This window comes from Pempheris klunzingeri, chromosome 20, assembly GCF_042242105.1.
Source record: "Pempheris klunzingeri isolate RE-2024b chromosome 20, fPemKlu1.hap1, whole genome shotgun sequence".
In the NCBI taxonomy this organism is placed as follows: Eukaryota; Metazoa; Chordata; class Actinopteri; order Acropomatiformes; family Pempheridae; genus Pempheris; species Pempheris klunzingeri.
Window position 1 is genome coordinate 16,396,916 of NC_092031.1, and position 21,862 is coordinate 16,418,777.

Here is a 21,862-nt window from a genome sequence, read left to right on the forward strand (position 1 = left end):
GTTTGTTGAAGTTTGCTGAAGGTGGAAGCAAAATTATTGCAATTTTTCATCGGGAAACACCAGTAATTGCCTTGGCACCGCTGCCAAATACGACCATGGTTTCTTCAGATGCAAAGCTGGTGTAAATATGTCATCTTTGGAGTCCATAATTATGCTAAGTGTAAATCTCTGAAACCACAGTCTCTCAGAGGGCAGCAGTTAAACCCAGGTTTGAACCAGTGATGCACCAAGTAGAGGCCGGCAGCACACTCGTTCACTCGCTTTTCTGTTCCTTTTTCAAACATATGTCAGCTCCCATCTTATCCTCCCCACCTATATCCATCTTTGCCTTCTTTCTTTTACACACTGTGAGCAGAGCTATAGCTGTTCAGCATCCGAGGCTGCATCCCCACTGTTGCTGGGGAAGTCTGGTAGGAACAGCACCAGCTCTGCCTATACATCTCTGCCTCCCTGCCAGGCCAGGAAGTGTCACAGACCATTTAACTCGGGTATTAATGACCAAAAAGAGCCCACTGCCTTTAAAACTACAGTATATGGACCTAAAAGAGTATATACAGACAGAGGCTGGGGCTGAGGGGGGAGAAAAGTGCGGAGGGAAAGGTGCCAAGGCAAAGAGAAATGAGGTGTGGGAAGGCGAGGTAAAGAAAAAAAAACAAAGAGTTCAAAACGGAAAGAGTAGATAAAGATTGAATGATTTGAAAAGGCGTGTACTGCACAGTATCACGAGCCAAGGAAATAAACAAACGTCAAAAAGTACACTCACCAGCGATAGCGGGTGCAAACGGCCACATGGAAACATGAGGCGAAATAGAGATAGCATGGGAAAAAACTGGGATTAAACAAACAGATGGTACAGAATGAGGGGTCACTACCAAGTGCAACACAAGCTGGTAGCTTGTCTCCTACGAACTGGAGGATAATGGTAATCTAAAGCCATGGGTAAAAGGGCAAAAACACAAAAAAACATTCAATATATAGGCAGTTCTGTAATTAGCGTGCCTCGAAATGTGTCTATCATCACAATAAACATCAGTAGGGGAAGTTAATCTGGGGGTCCTGGTGGCTTCGGGGTTACGGAGCCGATCAAGAGTTTGAATACGGCCCTGGATTTTTGTTGCAAACCTTCCCCTTTTCTCAAACCCCCCCACCTTTTCCTGTTAGCGCTCTAACTTTGGCTGTCTGATAGAGGCATCAAGTGCCAACATACATAATGATGACTTAAAGGAAGCCGATCTTGCACCACAATAAATCTTGTGTGACACTCATTGTTAATCTCACATTTCAGTGATATTGAAGCCCAATGTTGTATCCATCGATTATAAGTTGACTTGTATTGCTGTTCACATTCTTTTTTTTTTTTTTTGACTTAGTTCCTTGACATCTTGGCTTTCTTTGTGTTTGGGCTTTGATGACAAATGTTAAATTGAATTGAACAGAAGTGATTGAACTAAAAGACTAAAGGAGGACAAAAAGTGGTAAAATGCAATTCAAATGAATTAAAAAAAAAAAAACTGAATCATTTAAGATTTTCTCTCTATCGTTGACTCGTGTTTGTGATGAAAATGGAAAGGAAATTCCTACTTTTGGTCAAAGCTGTTGTTTGACCAGCAGAGTAGTGACAAAGTAATGAGATGAAATGTTTTGATTTTGCTCATTTGCATTTGGGAATCCTGTGATACTGCAGAAGTTCAATTCTCTGATTCATGTATGTATATTAAAGGAGAGACCCAGATAAACCAGCAGGGAAACATGACAAATATTGTTCCTTACAGGGTTCGGGTGTCACTGAATAGGTTGATGAGTGTGAATGTGATCTCAGTTTAGCTGAACACATCACACAGAGGTGGTTTGGAGTTATTGTGAGTAACAGCAAGAGTCTAATGGTCTTTTGTATAACTGCTTAATGCAGTTCAGATATAAATCAGTGTTCTTGGAATGAGTGGATCAGTGATTGAGCATGTGTGTGTGTCAGACCCCCGTCTCATCTGTCAGACCAGCTCTCTTGATGTCCGGCTGAGAGGTCAGGATCAGAGAGAGATGAAGGTGCCGTTTAATCAGCGTCTCACTGCAGGAGCGCTGACTTTTGACCTCCGACCTCAACCACGCGACCCCGCCCTGCAGCAAGTTGTGCCGCTCACAGCAGATTCAAAGGCCTGCTGGATGGACATCAGGGGCACCGCAGAGACCTGAGAGGTCGGCGGGAGCAGTGGGACGCATCGGGGGGCGTGACGGCTCCCTGCTGAGCTGAGCTCGTCCCCTCAGGTGCATCACAGACGGCCCTGCACCACCGTCAAACATCCATGGAGACTGAATCCACTACACTGTTCACATCACAGGTTAAACGCTGAATACTGGATTGCAGATCATGTCTGTATTTATCTGAATGATTGTGGAGCTTTATTCTAGGGTGTGACTCCTGTCAAAGCAAAAGAAACTGGGAGCAGTGACTAAATGTGTGTCTACACATGAGAAATGACAGAAGGCTTTATGTTTGCTTCTGTAACTACATTTACCGGCTCATAATCTCATAATCAAACTCATGGCAACTGGATATCAGTCCAGTTGGTAAACGTGGCTTTTTTGCTGTAGTTTTTGTGTTTTGTCTCATTTTCAGCGCTGACATTGCCGAGTCTGTCTGAACAAATGTGCTTATTGGCAAATACATTAGCATTAAGTATGTTAACAGGGTCAAATTGTCATTCAAATACATGTCAGCAACGGGTAACCTCCCGTTGACTTTGTACACTGTAATCCTTCTTCAAGTTCTAGACTTTGTTTTAAATTATGCAGACAAGATAATGAAGTGAGTGTGCATGCAGCCCTCTCCGACCCGACGTGTGCCTCCGCTATTACAATACAACAGTCCTTTCTTTTTTTTTATGCTGCTCACTATCATCAATTTATTATTTTCTGCATGTGTCTAATATAGCTGACCTCCCCTAACAGACAAAAGGCACAGAAACAGTAGAAGCATGCACCACAGCATTACGTCAGCCAGTGCTCAGTCATATCCTAGCAGTAGCAATCATCACTATTTAGTTCATACCTAATTCTGGTCGTCCTGCCACAGCAGATACAACGTACAAGAAATGACGGGAAACCATCAGGGACGTTGTGCTGCTTGAATTCAATTGCAGCAATATATTTATGCCACACTAGAACTGTGCTCATTTATTTTATATTAAAAAGTGTTTTTTTTTTTTTTAATGGATGAGATGTATTCTGGTAGCAACAGCCTCGGTTTGAAATCATGCGGTGGTCAGAGCCAAATGAGGTCAGGTGGCAGCGGTTCATAAAGTGACGCAAAATGACACAATCACTGAGCTCGTCTATCCTCTGCTCGGTCCTGTTCTTGCAGTGTGGTCACCTCTCAGCACCCCACAACTCCCTGAGGTGCCGAGCACCCGTGACGATCACAAGAAAACACCAGCACGCATCGCTTTTTGCACACACTGATACAAGAGTCCAGCTGCCAGTAGACACACACACACATCTATAAATATGCACATGAGCCCACACACAGGAGCGGTGCACACTCACACACACAAATGTGCTCCCGCGCGTACTCAATCACAGCTTCCTGTTTTGCCTCTGAGCTGAAGCGGAGGCCCATCGGCCGTGATGTCACTGGTGAGGTCACTGCTTAGGTCACCAGCAGCACTGATATTCCCACGAGAGCGGCTGGTGATTATGAAGTCATGGATCAACACGTGCACACAGACACACACACACACACACACACACACACACACACACACACACACACACACACACACACACACCTCATCTATTTGCAGCTCCAGCTGGTTCCTGGGTCGTCTTACAGAGCTCTCCATCAGCCGGAGCAGCAACGGCAGCCTGAGAAAACTTCACACCACGTTCACGCACTTTGATGGAGTGTCAGATGAAAAAACAGCACGGGACTCAAACTGGATGCTCCTGAGCCTCATCACAGAGGAGGACAACCATCCCCTTAGGGAAGTTAGAGGTCTCCTGAGGTTTGTGCAGTTTACCGAAGTCAATGAATCACTAAGACAATACAAAGATACTGACTGAATTAATCTAAATCTTACATAAGATCCATAACAGCACTGCTCACTGGGGATTCTTTTCAATATGACTACACACACTAGATACATACATAGGATTATATTATATTTTTGATAGTATTGTATTATGTGCTATGACTGTTTATATTTGCATTTTACTGACTGCTAATCATTTGTCAGTGTTTTGCCTAAGTAGGTTTCTGATCCGTCATGCCAATAAAGCTCATTCGAATTTCATGATAACCGCACTCACGTTCGCACCATACCTGGTGGAACAGCTCAGCCTCTCACCTGCCATCTGCCTCAACATCTGCTTTTATGAGGAGCAAAGCAAACCTCTGGACACATCGCTTAACATTTCTGAGGCGACGCAGGACCACCAGCGCGTCGCAACCGCGTCGCCCTCCCTGTAGCAGCTCGTCTGCGTGGCCGAGTATGACTCAGGGAGCCACATACGAAATGACCTCCGCATGTAATCAGGCTCCAATCTCAAGTAATGGACTTTACATTAAGCTACCCCACACTGTATCCTAATTGCACACAGGAGGCCGACTGACTGTGTGTGTGTGTGTGTATGACATCATGGTTAATCACAGATTAGACTTCTTAATGAGCGTAAAGCAAAGTGGAAGCATAACGTGCACATGCACACAAAGACAGGATTGTGATGAGGAAACTCACATTTGTTTGCCCTCTTTTTTACCCCCACCACCACCACACACACCCCCTCTAACCTCACAAACACGCACACACACACACATTTTCCACAATCTTTATGCACTACCGTTATCTGATCATCTTTCTGCACTCACAGTAAAATTCCCCTGGAGGGTTAATAAGGTGTGCCTGCACACATGCAGCTATCTTGAACCATTTCATGAACCATACACACAAACATAAATACAACACGCAGACACACACAAACACACACACATAATTCAAACAGTTGTGTCTCCAGTCATTGTGATTACATGTAAATGTTACACATGTGTGCGTCCCTGTGTGTATTCTATGTCCTTCCACCTGTGTGTGAGTAACTGTGTGTGTTCTGCGTATGACTGGTTGTGAGCAAAGTGGTTATGGAGCAGATCTGGCAGCCATCCCACTCAGGACATTTGACCTTGGAGAGACATTTTTTTTTTTTCCCCCGCAAGTTTTTTTTTTTTCTTTTTTCAGCCCCTCTCTCCTTTTCCCCTAGCAGAGGCTAAAAGGCTCAAAAGGGTGGAAAGCAAAATATTTTCTTTAGTCTCCTGGACGCCAGGTTGCATAAAAGGTTCCAAAGCCGTTTGCATCAAACCTCGACCATCGAAACCACAAATTCTGTTTTTCTAGCCATAAAACTCCCCCCGCCAAAAAGAGGAGGGGAAAAAAAAAAAAGAAAAAAGATTTCCATTCAGTTGATTCTTATAAATTTAAATGAACTGAAAAAATGGTTTACTCCCCAAAGGAAAACATGGAGTTAAATATATGAAATATGTGTGCGCTCGTGAAACAGGAGCAGATAAAGACTCAGTATGCTGGATCAATATAAGTGATTTACAGCTGACAAAGTGGAATGGAAGTCAAACATGTCAACCATCAAAACTGTCATCTAATCATCTTTTTTACAGATCTCCTTTAATAAACTGGATTTGATTCCATGCAACTGATGACATCTGACCTCTGATGAGATTGGCTGTTAAAATCTAAATGCAAGTGAATGATTATGTGATTCTTATCTGATCTTGCACCAGTATCACAATTTCACAGCAAAAAAAGAAAAGGAAAATTTAACTTGAATCTGGTGATTATGTTGAGCTTGTATGAATCCTGTGTGGTGAAATATCCAACTAAGAAATGCCAAAAAAAAAAAAAAAATGCAAAATGAAATTGCAACTATGTGCCAAAACAGACTCAAACCAGAGATGTGTCAGATCATGGTTGGTGCCGTAAACCCCCAGGCCACCAGGGTGAAGGTGAGTAAGCCCCACAGAGTTACACCCTGACCCTGGTACCTGTCTACATCAAGAGAAGAGAAGCTTCTATGGAGGACGTTGCATCCCGTGGGAGATGGAGTCCAGTCTTCTCAGACCAGAGAAACACAGCACCCGAGCAAAGAGGAGCAACCTCACCTCATCCTCGCAGCCCTTGCAGTGTTTCCCACTTCAAGGGCCCACGACCCTGCCCCTCCCTCAAATGATTCAGCAGGTAGAACTGGACTTCAAGGCCCTGATGGCTGGTGTTGTAACTCATTTTCTAGCATCCTAAGTTTTTCCCTTTGACAAGAGGTACCTTCCAGGGCTGCCTAATGAAAATGCTAATGCATTTAAAATAAATAAATATCAAGAAAGTTACCTTTGAGAGGCCTGTAGTCGCATTAGGGTTGGCTTGGACTCATGACCTCAGTAAAATCCAGCAACAACGCTCCTTTTAATGCAAATCTGTGACAAGTTCCACTATGAATTATAAACATTAAACATTAATAATGAAATAATAAAAGTCATAGTGAAGAATATCTGTCATGTTAGTGTACGACAACACACAAACATGTGCCCAGTTAAACCAATGAACTGCATTCATGCTGCTTATGTGTGTGTTGTGTATCGTGCATACATGTTGAGTCGTTTCCACCACTGACATGTTTACAGAAGGACCACACATAGGTAAAGGACTTATGCCAAGCCTGTGAAATATCCAGCTACAAGTGTGTCAACATGCATGCACACACACACACACACACACACATGCATGCACACACTGCATACACAGAGTTTGGAAAGCCACAGAAATGTACCTGGCAACGTGCTATATTTTGCATTAAGTGCCTCTCCCACCCATATGTTTGTCAATATAAACTATCTTAGCAAATATTCCCTGACGTTAGCTTTGCTGTGATCGCTCTCAGATTTATGGCCTCCAGGTATGTTGTGTGTTTCCTACTGGTGCTGCTGGAAATCTTCCACCACCCTCAAATAAAATAAATCATACAGCATAAACACTCGTTAATATTTTAACGAGGAGCTTTCTTTGGTAATGCTGGAGTTAGACTCGCTGATTATAAACACAAATGCTAAAAAGTTGCACTTTTGCTCATGTGTAGGGGTTAAGAGGGACCTTTACCTTTGCTCAAGTGGATTAATTTACAGGGAAAGTAATTAAAAGGGCGAAATAACATCGTGTAAGTGGCAAACGAACATCTCTGTAACGTACAAACTATCAAATAATAGCCTGTACTGGTAATGAAGGGGCATACTTTTGTTCACAGTGTGAACAAAAGTATCGTGAAGTGGTGTTTTTGCATATTCACAATACAAATCTATAGGTGAGTAAACAGGTGCACTATAATGAAGCCACAGTGTGACCATGTTCTTCTAACACCAGCAGGTTATGTTCAATTTTAGTGTTTTTATCCAGTATATTACTTTATCAATATCTTTCTTTGTTACAATGTAGTTACTAATGATATGATGACTGAAGCGGACAGCATTACTGTCCATTGGCTATAATTTTCTTTACTTGATTTAAAAAGTTTGCATTTAGTTAATGATATCAGGACATCTACATTGGCACCACATTGCCACAACTGTATATCCTGCAAGACAACATAAATACAAGAGTTCCCCAGAATCATCCTGCATGCACAACAGAAGTTATTTTAATTATGCAGAGGAGATAACGCTTGGAGATCTGCTTAAAGCTGCTATAATGACTTCATGCATATGAAGTCACACACACACACACACTCACACTCACAGGGGCAAGGCTGGGCCAGGGCTGGCACATAGGCATAAGGCCTCCTAAGGCTCATGTGGCAGGCTTTTTCGGTGACGGAGCCTGTGTCTGCAGTGCACCAATATAATTTACCAAATTGCCTGAATCCAGAATCCCCCACGTAACAAATCCTAATGTAACTCCTGGTCATACATAGAGACAAACCCAAAGAGAACTCCCACCCGACCCCACAGTTGCCCTCGGGTCATTTCAGCTTCTCTCGGCTCCTTGTTTTGTTTTTATGGCTCATGACTTTGAGAAATCTCTGATAAAGTGAATCTTTCCTAAGACGACCAAAGTTAGCAGCTAGCTCGTGAACATAACGTGTCTTAACCTGCTAAATGTTTCATTTTGTCACACTTTTATTACACATCATTTTTCAGTGTATGCCATTCTTCCTACAAGAGGTCGCACTTGAGACAGCTTCTTGAAAAGACCCTCGAAGGTGCTCATCTGTACCTTCAGCATTTGCATGATAAGTTTAAAACTCTGAACTCTGAGTATTGTGACCAGACTTAGAACATGCAGTCACATTCCCTGAGGCAGCGATGAAGGCAGGTTTACATCACACAGCACGCCGGGCTCTTGGCTACACTGACCTCTGGCAGTTTAATGGCGGTCAAGCTCTGACCCCTCGCTGTCTTCACCCAGCGTCTCCCCGACCTCTGAAATCAAAAGACACGATGAGGGATGGAGGGAGGCGGGCAGAGCTGGGTGGCTGTTATGCTGACGTGTTGACACTAAGGGATCGTCAGGACGACAGCTGCAGTTGTTCTACACCCACCTGTGTGATATCCAGTGATGTGGATATCCCACAGCACGGTGGCTCGCGGCTCCAATCGCTGTCTATTTGCAAAATGCATCCCGCTTATGCAGTCAGTTAGATAAGATGCACGCACTTCTTTGCAGAGTGAGTGACTTCCAGCAGTTACAGCGCTTCTGTGACCCAGACAATAGATGGGCCCCTGTAATGCTTGGAGTTAATTTAAAGCAGATTTACTTCTGCAGACATTTCTCTGAATCAGGGCCCCTCTAGAGGAAGAAATAATCTCATTGGTTATGTTAAATCTCACTAACAACAGCTAAAGGACAGCTTTTTGGAGCACAGATTGGCAAACTGTGGTCAAAATATTGTTTAAATGAACAATTTAAATGGTTATGACACTTTTTCACAATCTTGGCATTTGTGACCTTAACTGGTCAGCTGGGCTGAGATGCATGTAAAGCAAAGATGAATGTTTTGTATTACTGGTGAATACATAAGGCTACACAATATGAGCTTCCTTATTGCTTAATGCCCCATGCGAGCTCGACCGACCTTCAAGCAAGAGGCCAAAAGAGCAGTTTTGGCTCCACCCACTGAGGTTTAATTCAATCAATGAGATTATTTCTGCTTCAAAGAAATGACGGCCTCTTGGAAACACGAATCAGTGAGTGACGTGTTTGATATTACATGCTGTAGCCCCATATTGTAAACTCAGCCCGTACTTTTCAAGCAGCAGATCAGATAACACAGTTGTCTCTCAGCTTTCATAGCTTGGGTCAGTGGTGCTGCTGGCCAGAAGTCTGCAGCAGTCTGGGCCAGATGGAAAGGGGAAAAAAAAAAAAAAAAAAAAAGCATTCTCTTCATTCAAGCATGTTGAAACCAACCACAGAAACCTCAACAGAAACAGTTATCAATCTGGAGGAGTGGAGGAGTGGACTTTCAGTAGTAATCCATAAAAGCTACCTTGGTAGAAGATGATAATGACTGGAAAAGGATTCCGTTCAGACTGGCTGTCCTCCAGCATGAAGCTCGTCCTCCCTGCAGAGGTCTGAATTCCATCCACTAATCATCCATTAGAGAACTTGGACGAATACACCCCCCCCCCCGCCCCGTTCTACAGTCTGTGCCTGGCTTTTCAGTCTGTGTTCACCTGGCCGACTGATTGAAATAAACTCAAGTTTATGCATGAATCCTCTTTTAAAGAGCTGATATCACATCCACCAAACTCCACTGACAAAAATAATAAGTTTACCTGATGGTCTCCCGCTGCGTCGATCGATTAAATGTGTTTGTATTATTGTGTGACTTTGGTGTTTTAAAGAATTAATTCAGCTCCAAGTTCATTTAAAACACCAAAGTCACAAAAACTGTATTAGCAATGCCCATGTTCTGAAAGGTAAAATGACTGTATTTCTCAATGGAGTCTGGTGGCGTCGGACCAAGTGATATAACAACAGATTCTGGGTAAACAAGAAGGATCTACAGGTCTGTCTCTGTAGGGATTCTTTCCATAATGTTGTCAGACACTTAGGCTGGGCTCACACTACAAGCCAGTTATGAAATTGGGTTGATCATCACAGATGGTTTTGTCTCTAATCTCAGACATTCAGACACTACAAGATTTTAAAATAATGGCGCATCAGTATCATCAGGATGTTATTAACATTATCACCGTAGGTAGGGAGCGATGCATCACCTCGCGTGATCGTATGGGGTAGCAGATTTATACAAAACGGAGACCGATGTGGTGCAGCTTGCTAATGCTTTGCAGTGAGAGAGGACAAAAGCGGAAGGCTAAACAAGTCTGGGTGAAAGATTGTTTGGGAAGTGGACTGTGTGTCCTTCAGCGAGCACTGCAGTTGTCTCTCTCATTGGCTGCTGTGGTCCTGCTTGAAAAGTATTGACATATAATTATCCAGATTTTAAATCTTGAATTTCAAACGTGTTTGAATCTAACAGGGCGGCTCAGATGAGACTTCAACTACCTCTGGAGGTTTAAGATTGGATTGTGAACCCCTCAAGTTACCAAAATAATCTGGGCCAAACAATACAAACCAGATTTCTCATCAGCTCATCGTCAACTGGGAATAAACTGGCCCTTCAGAATAACAATCTGTATCCGTCAGTGGCACAAACAAGCATTTGTAGTGGACGTACTTTGACAGGCAAAGTCGCCCCAAACGATTCCAAAACTTTTTGCACCCACCTGTCATTTAGACACCAAAATATGTAAAAAAAAAAAAATAGTGTTAAGGTTTGAAAACACTGGTGTCCTCCGAATAACCACAGTCTCCTGAGAGAATAAACACAGTGAAGTATGCTGCTGCGCATGTATGCTGTATGTGTACTAAAGTAGCATCAACATAAATTCCTAAAAGTTTATAGAAGGTAACTTTAATGTGTGTGTTATAGTAACTAGTGGTGTTCTTCTAGTGCTTTCTTTGCGCATAATATAAATACAATATGTATTCCTTGTGTGCAGGTTTATGTTTATTTGAGTCCTCTGCAGCCAAAACACACTTTTATGAGTGCATATGAATCTATAACACCAGCAGAGGTAAATGACATGTCTGTGTGCCTCAACTAGCCCGTGTGTGTGTGTGTGTGTGTGTGTGTGTGTGTGGACTCAGCTGGAGGTGACTACATGGCCTTTCACTGCCCTGTTTCCTGCTGTAACTATAGCTCAACATGAACCCGGCCACCCTCCCCCACCCCACCCCTACCCCACGCCCCCCTCCCCTTCCATTACCATAAAGCAACACAGCGAGCACAATTAAAGATAATTTAAGACTTAAGCAATTAAGGTCACATCTCCTCTGGAAACACACGCCCACGGAGGTCCTGGTATCTGTCTAGCACAGGATGAATTTGGACAGGTTCGGTAGTGTGTGTTTATGCGTGTGTGTCGTATGGCTTTGTAATTGCAGACGAGGCGCAGGGTCAAGCAGGGTCTATGGGGGGCTGTTTTTGGCTGAATTGCCCGGGAGGAGATTAGGAGAAAATGACACACTCTGTGCCTACCTGCACTCCAATTACAACTGGGCAAACACGGACACACATATCCACACAGTAAAAGAAAAAAGAAAAAAAAACAATCAGATTATGCCGTTTGCATGCACACGCGCTAAGAATAATCCCATCTCCGTGCAGACCTCCAACACTATGGATTAATGACTACAGGCCACCGAGGAGCTCCGTCTTAAAGGCCTGTATGTGGAGTGAAAGTAGAGTTGGCTCCGCTTACTGATGTTATATCAACAGTATTTTATTGAGTGGAAATCAAGAGGGATTTTCTGAAGGAGGAAAAGTGTTAAAAAGAGCTTTGGTCCAGAGCTTGTACACAGCCTGCGCTCTGTGGTGTTAAATAACGTTCTATGCGCTGTTACAGGTTTACAGCTCCCACTGAACACCGTCTGCTGATCTTAGAACCATCACCATAAAACCTACAAACACACACAGAGTATATTCCCCCTGAACCACACGCTGCTGACTCATCATATCCAGGAGCCAGGGAGGACGGAGTCATCCTGCTGCCGTGTGTTTACCCTATCGCTCTTCTCCGAACCGAATCTCCCTGTGTGGTCCCCTCGGCCCTGCAGCCACTGCCACTGCCACCTAAGGCAATATGGTGGGAGGTGTGTGTGTGTGTGTGTGTGTGTGTGTGTGGCAGGAAGACCGTGCCCCGCAGCTAGGACTAAGATAAAATGGATGAGGTGACATCCATCTGTAGAAATTCTCCAGGCTTTGGGTCTTTTTCTTTTTCAATGCACATATAATTTTTTGTTTTTTTTCCCAGATTTAGTGCAAACACAGATTATGTAAGCGTGATCTGATCAATGGGCCGGTTTCTCGAAACTGAACAACCAGGTGGAACCGCTCCTCTGGCGGAGAAAAATAAGCCTCGCAGCAGGCAGAGCTCCTGGCTGAGATGACAGAGCAGTGTGTGTTGTACCTCAGAGAACGCTGTGCACGTGCATCTAAAACAATCTGATTGGTTTTGGCTTTTTATTTTAGTGACGTTAGCTCACAAGTGGTAATTGGGAACAGAAAAAAAAATAACGCAACTCTGACAAGCTTTCACTCTTGATATGATATGAGCTGATGAAGCTCGATAATCAGACGCCATTTTGACACAGTTTTCATCGGTCACCAATTTCTTGTCTGTCAGCCGATTATCTAAGAACAGATCTACTGAATTTCCTTCACAAGAAAACCATTTTAAAGTTTTAATGTCGCATATTCTGTCTCTTAGTGATTACTCTATATCTCCTTTTATTCATTCATGTCAAGGTGAGGCACACATGAGGGCTCTTCTGATTTAACCCCTGCTGAAAATACTGCCGAAATGCTAGTGATCCCCATGAGAAGTGCTCGGAAATACAAGAGGATATTTTAATGTGAATATGAAACATTGCTGAAATGATCATCAACCCGGAGAAATAAAAGCATCTCAGATGACATAACATCCAGCACATTTGTTGAGAAATGGATGTCAAGCACTGCTTTTATTTCCAAAATGGCAATGCAGTGTTTTGGATTCAAATTCTTCACTCTGCAGAAGGAGCAGCGGGTCCTGAACACAGGGCAAAGAATTTGAAACACAATACTGCATAATAACAACCGGTTAAAACCTGTTATCCAGCAGGAATGTGCCGTGTCAGAAACAAAGAAAAACACACATCCAAAAACAGCATCAAGATTATTTTGATTCCTGCCAACGCTGAGATTGCTAAACATAGCCATCGCCAGGCGTCCATGGCTTTAACCCTCTGGACTGGACGAATAAAACTTTGTTGCTTTTTACTAAATCGGGCAACGTATTAAACCTATACACAGCGGCGTCAACCTGTATGAACTGCATAAACACACACATCAGCTGGGTTTCACAGGTCATATGCAGCTTCATGTGAGGTGAGGACTGCCAGCGCGGAAGCCACAGTGATAAAATACCAGCCACAATGCCGCAGTCTAAGTATAAGTCTGCCACCCAGCACTCATGTGCAGCACCTCATCAACCTGTAAACCCAAAATATCTCCTGCTCTGTGTCTCTGTCTCCCTTTTGGGCGTGCCTCTGGAGCACGCATTGTTGTCAGGTATGCAGTGTCGTAAAAAACGTGCCTCAGATGCCGAAATTGCGCCTTATTTGATACAGTTTCCGTCGGTGGTCAGTGCGAAAGACGAGGTTTTTGTAGTAGAGTGATGTTATAGTGACAGTGGGAGAGGAAAGGGAAGAACAAGCTGCGGAAATAGTTCTACGGTTCATACGTATTGGCCTTCAATGGCCAATAAGTGTGCACACACACCACCGGTGACTCCACAGCGTGGTAACTTGGTGACTCCAATCACTTCAGTGAGGGGAAGCGGTTTCGATCACGGTGGTAGGGGCATAAAGCAGGTGTCTCACGTGAACGTGCACAGATTTAGCTGTCTGGCTTTGGCCAAACAAAAAGAAGGAGGAAAATATTGCAGGTCTAAGAACAGTGATGGAGGAGCTGATAATACAGCCAATGCTGATGATGCTGGTGTCCGAATAGCCAGAGCTGTAGAACACACGGCGCTAGATAGTTCTAAAGAGCTAGATGAAGCTATAGATGGCCAAATGTGTGTGTCTCATTTCCAAGCCGCTTTGTCTTCCCCTTTTGGTGTCTGATATCGACACACAAGGCACCCTTAAGAATCTGTATGTGATGCTAAAAGGACGAGTGGTTGGACTTCGACCCAAGAGACTGGGGTTTGTGTCCCATGTGAAACTGAAAGGAAAACTGACACGTCATGAGAAATGTCCTTATTTTTCCGTTGCTAAACTGCAACAGTTTCAGAAAATTAACATGTTTTTTTTTCTTCCCACAATGATTGAGGTCTGGTACGTTAGACTGTCAGGGTGGCATTATCTGAGCGTCTAACATTAGGGTGTGCGTTGTGCATCAGCGTTAGACACCGAAAGGGGTGACAAAGCGTCAGAATTTGATCTAGTAGGATTGACCCCGAAAACCCACTATGCATGTCTGCGGTCCAGGTTTGCTCCGTCTTCACTACGTCTTCAAAAAAGCCGCTGGAAGCTTTTCAGAAGCGTTTCAGACGCGGAATGTTTGCCTGGCTGACTAGTTCACTTGCCAGGATTTTGTTGATTTAGTCATTTGTCAGTGATTTACGTGCTTCTAACATGAGCAAACAGGCCATGTTTCTGATTTTGTCTGGGTTTAAATGTGTTACTTGTGTGTATTTACAACTTTATTGTGCTGTAGCCTACAGATAGCAGGCTAAAGTGAAAGCACATCCAAGACTGTTCGTCCAGTGTTAAAAAAAAATCCCTCTGACTGGCTGACATCTGGCCTGGTGCCACAGATTGTAAAATATTGATGTGGTGGTGGAATATACACAGGGTGTTTTATTTTGAAAATTAAGGAAATTAATTTTGCCGTTTGTCTGACTTCCTGTCTGTCTCATCTGCTCTGTGCTGCTTGACGCTGTCGGGCCACATTTTATAGATTAAAATAATTTAAATGAAAACCTTATAAATATTAAAACAGACCCAGCTGCTTCTACAACACTTCTAAAATGTGCTGCAGCGCTTCTGGTGGGATTTAAAGCGCTAACTATAATGGGCTCCGGCACCCATGTTGCAGCCGGAACACGACGCAGACGCTCCTGGTGGGTTTTAGCCTTAAGAACAGGTTGTTCTGACCACCTCTGAACGCAATGCACCTACTTTTTTTATCTGATTTTACGTACTTTTCCTCTATTCAACTTCAAGTTCATCACCATGAGTTAACAGTAAACACATCTTTTCCTCATTTCTGACACACATGCTCATTCACACACACACACACACACACACACACACACACACACACACACACACACACACACACACACACACACACACACACACACACACACACACACACACACACACACACACACACACACACACACACACACACACACACACACACACACACACACACACACAGATTATATCTCACTGTCTTGTCTGACCTGGATAAGTTCATGAGCAGCAATAGGGGACATTTTAATTAAAGAGCCATCATCTGGCTCACTCGTAGCTGCAGGTGGTTGATGCTTGGAGAGCTAGAGTTACTCCATGATGGACTGAAGAGGAGCATTTCAATACGTTAGGTTCGAGAGGTTATCCTCTTTGTACGCCTTCCTCAACTGACACTCAATTTACCTTCAGGATATTATACTGGTATACCAGTGGTGTAATCACCTGTAGATCTAAATTCCTGAACACACATTGTATACATACAAAAGCCAATCTAAGAATTTAAACTCTTCATACTGAGACCTTTCCAAATATCCATTTTAAACTAGGAAAGTGCCTTTATTTTTAGTTTTAGCAAAAAAAAAAAAAAAAAAAGTAGAAATAAGAATGCTAAATATTTGTTTCTGTTTTCATCATGTCAAATCCCCAACATCTTAGTTGACATCCCTGGCATCCCTGAAGTCCATATGGCAATCCCACTGTTGGTGACACACCATATGAAGTTGCCAACCTCAGAAATGTGACGCTGGTGCACCTTAGGTCTTCTGTAGGTGGTATAAAGTCTGTTGGAACGGATGAAACAAGACTGCAGTGCAATAGTATGCTTGGCGCGTTTCGAGTCACCAGCTGAAGTGGAAAGGAGCAGACTCTTGGGAACTGAGCTTCAAGCCTCAACAACTTCTCTCAAAGCAGCTAAAAGTATGCACAGATTAGTGCATATGCGCATACATACAGATAACCTCAGTTGTTTACCTCGAAACATGATGGAATGGGAGTTCTGGAAGAGTCTGATCATGAAATATGTATGAGCTGCAATGTCGAAAGTTGAAAAAGAGCTTGTGGTGTAAAAAAAAAGAAAAAGAAAAGTTATGAGTTTGCCAACATTTCAAAATGTGTAAACTAAAGATAATCACATTGGAGAGAGGACAGAGGACAAAGATGTGGCAGAGAGTGTGAATACTTGCCAATGTTTTAAGGCTAATGGAGTATTTTTGAGATATAATCGGGAGAGGAAAGAGAAAAATGAGAAAGGACAAAATGGTCTTTTCTGCTAAAGCTTGAAAGTGGATGGTCACTGAGGCGGCGTTAATGTGTTTGCTCTGGATCCCCGTCTCTCCCTTGAGCATCCCAGCAGGCTGTGTCATTTGGCAGCTATAAGGACTACATGAGATGAGGGCGATGGTTAGCAGCTGACTGACAGTTACATCAGTAACCTTCCTATGTTAACGAGCACCGTCAGAGGCCTGCCGGCTACATTTCTAGCCCACCATTCTTTCCCTGGCCCCGTTCCTGTTAATACATCAGCTGCCTCAACACAGACTGCACTGCATACATTTCCATACTCTACATTTGTACTGGTATTTCAGATGGCGCACAGAAAAACTCAATCAGTGTCATGTAACGCAGCATTCTTATGCAGCAAAAACACCTCATCGGATAGGCGTCCACATCTTCCATGTCATTTAACATTGTAAAAGGTTTCATGCAATTGGTTTTTCTCTCAAAAACAAGTTTCTGATCATCTCAGTTCATTTTGTGTTGTTGCAATTGTTCATCCACACTTCCAACGGACACAGAGACGATCAGCATTGATTTTAAGGCATTTCTGTCAATGTCAGTTCACGCTGAAAGACGTCAGAATCCTCTTACAGCTGAGGGCCACAGCGAAGTCTGACGATGTTCATGGCATCACCTTTCACAGTGCACAATTGCACATTTCCTCTGCTGATGAGAAAATACTGACTACCAAAGCTTTAAGATACCGGTCGTAAACACAAGTAAATCTTACCCCTTAGTCGTCACAGGTCAGACCGAGCACACACTGGTAAAAATGACTTGCACATGTAGATGATCTATTGCAACAATTTCCACAGATTCTCCGTCCCCATACAGACAGAACATCTGTACAACTACTGACTTGGGTTTTCACCATCTTCCTCCAGTCTCTTAATTGCCGTCTTACTCTTTTTCTCCATCTAGCTGCTGACTCACACCCTCTCCCCATTTCCTCCTCACCATCCTATCCATCATCCATCCAGCTTTTGCTTTCTTGCTGAATCATGCCCATATAATTTGTCTTCCACTTTTTCTCTCTGTGGCCCTCTCAAGGTTCCTCATGCAGAACTGCTGACATGCCTCCAGTCTTCCTCGCGCTCCCCCCCCCCCCCGGCTCTCCTTTACTTATCTGGCCATCCTGACCCAAGTATGTGGAACTGCCGACAGAGTATCTGAGGTCTGAGAGTTCGGTGGAGTAAAACATACCCAGGCAGAATCTCCTCCCAGAGCTCAACCCGCAACCGCGACCCCAGACCGAGTCCCAGAATTTAATCTAGCACATGGTTCGGGAATTTAATCCAGGACCAAGCTCAATCAACCAGAAAATGTGACATGTGTGAAAGACCCAGAAGGCCATGAAACCAGAGCCCAGACACCTGCTTTGGCACCAGAATTTTGCAGAGGAGGAGGGGGGGTAATTTCAGTCATTGTTCCACCGCAAGGTTTTGCGGAACACTCCAAGTGACGACCCACAAACCAGAGCTTTACTTCTGCAGTCGAGTCCAGAACCGAAGAGAAAAAAAAAAAAAAAAAAGCCATAACCAAGCAGTTGGTGGACTGGAACTCATTTGAATTCTTTCTTCCATCACCTGTTATTTTTTGCCATTTTTTTTTTTTACTTTACAGCCACGAAAAATGAAGAACCAAAAAAAACCCAGACATCTGGTACCAGTGTCGAGCCCGTTTCGGCCTGTATTTCCCCCTTTTATTTATGGGACAGAAACAGAACCACACAAATGGGCCGGGGGGAGCTGCTCCGTACCATATGCTCCTCACCGCAGGAGAGGAAAAATACGTGCACGCCAAACCCTAAAAACCTAAACTAATGCAGGAGCACTCTGAATACGAAATTGCCCATTCAGTACATCCGTGCCGAATGTCTGAATTTTCTGAAAAGTGCCCTAATGTACGGTAAAACACTTATTCTTGACAGGGGAGCTTGCACAGAGTGTGGTAGTGAGAGAAACATGGGCCTTGACACATGCAGTAGTGGGAAGTGCGTGTGTGTGTGTAAATTGAAATAACTGCTAGAGACTTGTCTTTATTAAAAATCACAGATATCACACTTACCATATTGGTGTAGATATTAAATCATTTAATGAGTCAATGTGGGGTTGAAATGGACAAAGCCAAGAGAAGGAGGTGATAATGAGAGGAAGAGCACCAGCCAAGGAACGAGTCACAGAGTGACAGAGTGGCAGAGAGACAGAGAGAAATGACTGCGTAATATATTGTATAATATGGAAACAATTACCTCTTGGCAAGGCGACTTTGGTACACTGTAGCAGATCTGCTGTGTTTGGGATTAATCCGGCCTGCCTGCCTGCCTGCCTGCCTGCCTGCTGGTGTCTCCTCTCTAACTTACAAGTGTGTGTGTGTGTACAGTACAAGTGTGTTACAGGTATCATGTCCCCGCAGGAAAGCAGATGACCTGGAAAGAGCATAAATGTGTACAAGAGGTACAAGAGGCAGAGGATAAGTCTCTGCATGGTCCAACCATCTGCTTGGACTTTTGCCATTCTAACTGCTGCTCTGTGACAGAAGTGTGTGTGTGTGTGTGTGTGTGTGTGTGTGTGTGTGTGTGTGTGTGTGTGTGTGACTTTGAGCTTGCAAATTCTAAAGAAAACACATAAACCTGCATTAATTGTATTCACTACAACACACACACACACACACACAAACGCATGCATGCACACACATACATTTTATCTGTTGGTAACATAAAATATCCATGATTGCAGCTTTAAAGACAGACTGTTCATTACAAGTTGAGTATTTTATGTAGTGATGAGAATGATTAATAGCAGTGATCTGGGAACACAGAAACATCACAACGTATGTCATACAGGGCAGGCTGTAAACAAGTATAGCCAAATATCTAAACCACTTTAGTTTGAAAGCATAGCCAATCCATTCCAACAGCTATAGCAAGTTTTATGGCTAACTTTACATGCGCAGATATTTTTGTGTAAAGACGATAAACAGTACTCTATATGTTGAATGGGTCGGGTCATTGTCCCAAAAAATGAGAAAGTCTGCTGTAAAGGTCATTTGCTTTTTATTGCCACATGATTCAGTCATGAGTCCTTGTGCAATCATGGTTATTTGAAATTCATTTCACTTTACTCTCTTGTCCCACCCTGACCCAGCTGCCAATAGATACCCACAACTGCACCATTACCGTCACCGTTTCCTCTCAGGAAATGAATTAGGACTCTGATTGGCTCGAGTCTCTGCCTGGCTCAGGATGAGAGAAATCTGATTGGCAGGGAGGCAGCAGGCCTCAGCCAGACTGCTCTGCAGGGGGCAGTGCTGAGTACACAGATCACGTAGACGCGCATGCAAGCACACGTACATTAGAATCAGTACAGCACATCCTGTCCTTCCAGATCCTGATAAAGCCACCGGAGTTTGTAGCTTAGAAGAGCACAGCAGCACTTTTATTTCATGTTTTTCAAGGGAAGGAGCTGGCCGGTCGACAGGGACAAACACTGAGAGAGTGTAGCGTGACTTGTGTGCTGAATGCTGAGTCATTTTCCTCAGGGGGGAACACAACCATCCAAAGTAGAAGCTCAGGGCTGGGAGGGGAGTATGAAGTATGGATTTTGTTAAAGTATTTTTTCAGGGTGAAATATCTTGACAATTTTGACAATGTGGAAAAGAAAACTTCAGGTTTTCGTGAAGGGGTCACGCCCAGACCACTGCAACTTCCAAACCAAGTTAGCAAGCCAGTGATGTGTGGATGTGTTTGTGAAGGCAAAGCTCCTCTTGAGATAGAAATGATCTTATAAGTAAAATGAATGTTGTGCAAACCAATGACAAAAGGACAGAAGGGTGTGTCCTGTCTGTCCTCCACCTGTGTGCGTGGTGCAAATGAGATGAAACAGGTGAACTGTGTCGGATCCATTCAGTTTGACTAACCATCTTCACAAGGACAGGGACATGTCCATTTATTAAGGATGTGATGGTCATTGATAATGGATGTTTGTGTAAAATACTGTTAGTATGTTCAGACTGTGTAAGGTGTATCATGTTTGTAGCGGTTCGTAATTGCTATAATACGGTTTGATCAGTGGACGGGACTGATGGATTGAAAAAGGGGATACAGTGATCCATCATTTCAGGTGAATTGTCATGGCCTACAGGTCGGGCCATGACAGCGGGCAAGGGGTGTAACGTGGTCGGGCAGTTCTGTGAATGCGCGTTGCATGGTTGTGATGCCATGAACAAAAACTGTTCACAGACAGACAGAGATGTAAAACACACCTATAGACTCACAAGGTGACAACAATACCAGCCACACTATTGCAGCTGGAAATTAAGCAGGAGAACAAAAACTGTATCATTGTATCTAATGGGGAAAATGCCATAACCTCGACTTTATTTTGTTGATGACTTTTTTACCGAGTCAAAGACTAAAAGCAAAAAAGGAACCTTTCATAAGAAAAAGTATAACTAAATATTACATAATTACACAATTATGGTTAACAAAGAATACATATCTAAAATGTATCTGATGTACTAATAGCTAGAATATTTTCACTGTTGTAATGTCATGTCTCTGTCAGTAATGATCCTTTAATCCCCTTTAGATAACAGTTACCATAACTGTTATCTAAAGGGGGTTAAAGTGTCATCATAAGGAGGGAAAGCAGGAATGTTTTATGGGCTGAATGCATCCGCAGTCCTGCTAGAAATCAGTCAAACAGGAATGGGACAAACCACAAAAAGACAGAGCAGCACGCTGACTAACATACATTTCAAGACTAAAACTTAATCATCAAATTTAGGTGCCAAAACATATATTGTAATTTAGCTGAACTATGTATGTTGACCATAGCTCCTATTTTGGTTTTCAACTTTGCCACGGCGCTCATTTGCTTTGTGAAGAACTCAGTACGGCAGCTTCAAGAAATGTTTCTCTAACTAAAACTACAGACTGCTGACTCTCCCAGGTCAGAGGTGTAGCGTTACGCTTTGGCTGTCAGACAGGCTGCTCAGACTCACACAATAACGACATGACGTAGTGCACGGATGGATGGAGGGACAGACGGAGTAGGTGGGGGTGGGGGGGGCAGCGGTGGGGGGGGTGCTTGAGGAATGTAAAAACATGCAGGACGAGATGAGGGAAATGAGAAGGAGGGGGTTGAATAAAGGGGACGTTGGGAACATGGGAACGGGGTGGGAGACTGACGGGCAGAGACAGGAATGGAGAGAGGATGGGACAGCAGTGT